Source organism: Drosophila novamexicana, unplaced genomic scaffold (genome assembly GCF_003285875.2).
Source record: "Drosophila novamexicana strain 15010-1031.04,08,12 unplaced genomic scaffold, DnovRS2.1 tig00001809-arrow-arrow-pilon, whole genome shotgun sequence".
Lineage (NCBI taxonomy): Eukaryota > Metazoa > Arthropoda > Insecta > Diptera > Drosophilidae > Drosophila > Drosophila novamexicana.
The window spans coordinates 352,981-358,391 of record NW_020824893.1 but is presented as its reverse complement, the minus strand read 5'-3'; positions in this window follow the sequence as shown (position 1 = coordinate 358,391).

Sequence of the window (5,411 nt, the reverse complement as noted above, 5' to 3'; positions counted from 1 at the left end):
GCAGAAGATAGCACTTCTGTCTCTTTTTCTTTTTTGTTTGGATGCCTTGGAGCGGTCAGCGTTTGCCGGTGCAGGTCATCGCACAGGCCGGGGTGTATAATGGTCCAGCGCAGTCGTCAGGGCACTTCTTTGTTGGTGGGGTCAGCTGTTTTTTCTCTGGCGGTGGAAGTTTTGTGTGATTATTAATTGTTTTAATGTATTGAGGAGAAAATGTTTTTTTGTTTTCGCTTTGCCTCTTCTCTGAGGAAATCTATGTATCTTGCTAGTCTGTTCGTGTTTTCCCAAGTCGGGGGCTAGTTGCTATTATATAATATCTGGCATATTTCAGCTTTGTGTTTTTTTAATCCGCAGCTGTATGCCGCCTCGAATTCTTGGTTTTTTATTTCCAACGCTTTTTTGATGGACGGCCGGGCACTGGCTGTTAATCCTCTTGCCCTATACTCATCTAATGTGAGGCGTATGGACATTTGCGAACACTTTTTTAAAACACCTTACTCACTCAGTACACTTTGTGTTTTCTCCGCCAGATTAATTTCCCTCGACGTATTTTTTGTAATGATTGATGTTGTTGTTGCTGTTGTTGTTGTTGTTACTACCGTTGCTGCTGTTGTTGTTCCATGTCCAGGTCTGTTTTGACCTTAGTCACGGTCACCATGTATAAAAATGTATAAAATGTATTTCAGTAACAACATAAGCACGTCAGTGCTTGTTGACTGCGAATTTAGAATTGTCTATATTCAAAGTAAACATAATGCACTTAGCATAGGCTATGTATATATTTATGATGTTATTGTTTAACACCTAAAAGGGAAAGTGAGTAGCTTGCATATTCCTGTGTTAGTGAGCATATATGTTGCTCATGAAATGCGCTCAGACGGAGCGTGGGTGTGCAGCGTAAGCATAAACGGTCAGCTAGAGAGGCTAGTGACTGCGCTGCGTAATATGATCCAGTGCCAATATATAAAATGGCTTTGGGCTTGTTTAATGTATAATTGTTATTGTATGCGACAAATTGACGTATACTTTATATTTGTATTCTTTATGATAAAGTGGTCCGATCTTAATGCAACTTTGCAGAACTTCCTCTTTCTCTTGCACGCAGCACATATGTCAAAACCAGCTGGATCGGACCTTTATGCCATAGGAACGATCGCTCGAAAATTAAGTTGTTGTTTGAAAAAACATTTTGTTTTTCAAGATATCTTGACCAAACTCGGAATTTATTACTTTTACTATATTCGTCATATATATGCAAAATCCTATTAAGATCGGACAAATATATCATATAGCTGCCATAGGAACGAAAATTAAGTTGTTGTATGGACAAACCAGGCATTTATTAGTTTTACTATACTCTTCATATAAATGCAAAATCCTATTAAGATCGGACTAGTATATCATATAACTGCCATACAAACGCCCGGTCGAAAATTAAGTTGTTGCATGGACAAATTTTTGGTTTTTCAAGATATCTTGACCAAACTCGGCACTTACTATTTTCCCGGGACTTCTTAGATACGGGCACTATGCACTATGAGCACTATGAGCATTATGAAAAGGTCTGCAAGGGTATTAGATCTTCGGCGTGCCGAAGATAGCCCTTCTTGCTCGTTTCATCGCTCAGTTTTAAAGCTATCTGTATGAAATTTTGCAGAAGTCCCTTTTTCTGTTGCACGCAGCACATATATCAAAACCAGCTGGATCGGACAACTATATTGTAGTATGTTGTATGCGAAATGAGCATATGCCCACAGTATTGTAGAGTATACAATATAACAAGTGGTCATATGCCCAACTTAAAAGTAAGAGTAACAACTCATAACATAACGACACTTTGTTGCTATGTTTATACAATCATTAATATACATAAGTGCAGTAATATGATCCGTCACTTATGCGGACTGGCCGCAGCGTGAGATCGCTAGCGTAAGCACTACTTGAGTATGTACCATCTGTACATATATATGCATATATACATAACTACATAGGCACATATGTACTGCAACTCTCTCTCTCTGCCGACGTTCTTAGCGGCAGAGCTCCCTCAGAATATTCCATGTAATAAGCCTAAGATATAAACTGAATAAAGGAGAGCAGACACTCTCGATTAAACATCAAACGAAACAAGACGTGTGTTTCCTTTTGTTAACCATAACATGGCGACCGTGACAAGTGTCACGAACATGTTTAACATGTTTTAAAATAATGTGCATATAAAATATAAAATATACAACTGGAGGTGCAGCAGCGGCGGCAGCAACAACAATCATCGGCAGAACATATACTAAAATTGGAACGATACAGAGAAGATTACCATGGATTAACAACATTATCGACAAAAAGTGGCTAAAAACGATACAGAGAAAGTGGCTGGAAATACTGAGTAAGTAGAAGTGATGAGCAATGCCTAAAAATAGGCGCAGTGGAGTACAAAAAAGGCTTAAGGAAAGAAAAGCCAAACTCCTAAAACTGTTATTTGCCCCCAACACAACAATTAGTTGGGAAGCAGGCAATAAAATACAGGCTGAAATCGACAATATCGAGTCGATTCAGCAAAATTACAAAAGCTCAACCTCTACGAATGAAATCACTTCTAAAAATATAAAATTAATAAACTCTGAAGTATTTGAACCAGTGCCACAGAAGAAACAACTAAACACTAAACCGAAGAAACAATGCCCAACGGACTGCCCTGGACCATTAGAGTCGCCGCACTGCAGCTATACATGCTTCAAGAGGACCAGCACCGGCGCCCCAACAGCCTGTGCGAGGACCAGCGCCGGCACCATTTAGCGTTCCAAGCTAAATCATCTTCGGGGATGAGAGAGCAAACAACTTAAAAAAAAAAAAAAAAAATATATGTTAATCAAAAAAAAAAAAAAAACATTTTTATAATAAGTATAAGCTAAACACAAATGAAATGTAAAGAAATATTTGTAATACTGAGCGATAACTGCGTTGCTCGTAATAGAGTATGGCCTGTGAAGCCATACTAAACATTAGACAGGAGATCACTGCGTTGATCAAATAGAAAAATATTAATAGAAAAAAAAAATTTAATTATAAATCATACAAAATATATATATATTCTTTAACAAAAAAAAAAACATTAATCCGCAATTCAAATTTTATGCTTTCGAATGCAATCTCAAAAGAAGATAATATAATAGAAGTAGAAAACATGTTAGACCACACATCGAAAGTAGCGGATTCAACCGCAAATGTAATTAATAATGTAGAAACTGTCTCAGTAGATTTAAAAATAATAACGGTTATGCTTATAATAATTGTTGTTCTTTTGTTAGCAAATGTACTAACCAAATTATATAAGTTGCACAATAAGTGCATAAAGAAAAGATATGCAAGTAGAGCAGACAATTTAGAAATGATATAATATTATAAGCATAATAATTTTCACCATATTGATACTGCGCATACACCTCTCAAAACTCCATTTTCTATTAAACAATGGAATGGAATGCTTTAGCGATCAAAATAAATGGTTATAAAGACAAGTTCGAAAAATCATACAAATGTATCAATTCTGATATATATTAACAGCTCAATATAATAACATAGTAACTACAATAAACAAAGTTAATGATAAATTAACGCAGGAGCATAAAAATATATGTCAAAAAAATAGTAAAAAGTTTAAAAACCAGATTACATAATATTGGTACTAGACGAAGTATTGTAATAACAATCCCAGAAGAATCCCAGAAGAATCCCAGTTAGAAGATTTAGATGAGTCTAAACCAATAATCAATCCAGATATTGATATTGATATTGATAGTGACATTGAAACGCACCAAGAAAATACAGAAACAATGACTAACCAGGTAGCTTTAGACAGGGAATACGTGAAGCAGGTTTCCTCTTCAGTCCCTGAATTTGATGGTAAAAAGATATCATTAAACAGATTCCTAATTGCTTTACGCATTGTGGAAAGAACTAAAGGCGACCAGGAGGATATAGCAGTTGAGGTTATTAAATCAAAAATAACCGGCACAATTCTGTACAAAGTACAAAATGAATCTACTATATCCGGAATAATAAATAAGCTTAAAGATAACGTAAAAGGAGAATCTCCCGACGTATTAAAAGCTAAATTACTGAATATAAAACAAAAAGGCAAAACTGCTTCCCAGTATGCAACCGAAATGGACAATTTGCGAAAGCAATTGGAGGCAGCCTTTATTGATGATGGCCTAGACCCAAACAATGCAGAAAAATTCTCAACAAACGAGTCCATTTCTGCAATGATTAAAAATTGTGAGCATGAGAAACTGAAGGTAATACTGGAAGCTGGTAACTTCGTCACTTTCAATGATGTAATGGGTAAATATATCCATTGCAGCACAGAAATGACTGGAAGCGCAACTACAGTATTATTTCAGCGAGGCCGCAACAACAGAGGAGGTAGTTACCCACCGCAAAGAGGTAGAGGCAATGGCCGCGGTAACTACAATTCCAATAACAATAATAATAATTACAACAATAACAGAAACAACAATAGAGGTGGACGAGGTTATAACCGAGGTAGGAATAATTCCAACCGAAGCAACAACCAAAATAGTAATCATTATAACAATAACAATAACAATAATGTCCGAGTTGCCCAAGATACTTCGGGAAACTCGCACACACCTCCAGATACTCAGGGTTAAACAGTAAAATATATACTGTTAACTTAAGTCTCAACAATTTCGTATCATTCAAAAATGTTGCAACAAATAAAAAGATAACATTTTTGATTGATACAGGTGCAGATATTTCAATTATTAAAGAAAATTCTGATGTCTTTCATGACATCCAAATCAATAGAATTATAGACATTAGAGGCACAGGAGAAGGAGTAATATACTCCAAAGGACTAGTCTCAATCGAACTACAAACAGACAAATACATTATTCCATACAAATTTCATCTACTTCATCCAGATTTCGCAATCCCTTGCGATGGAATAATAGGATTAGATTTCATAAAAACATTTAATTGCCAATTAGATTACAATAGTTCCGAGGATTGGTTTATAATTAGACCGCAAAACCTAACGTATCCTATCTATGTTCCAATAACATTTAGTTCTGGTACTAATTCAACACTTCTACCAGCAAGATCCCAAGTGATACGCAAAATAGAGTTGTCTTCAGCAGAAGAAAACATTTTAATTCCCAATCAGGAAATTATACCGGGTGTTTATGTTGCAAATACGATTGCTAAAGCCCAAAATACTTTTGTCCGATTTTTAAATACCACAGATAAATGCCAAATGGTAGGCATTAATAACATAAAATTTGAATCACTTTCGAACTACGATGTAGTTCAAAATCTAAAAGACAATAGAACAGAGTCTGTAATTAATAAGTTAAAGAAAAATTTTCCAACGTTGTTTAAGAAACAACTTG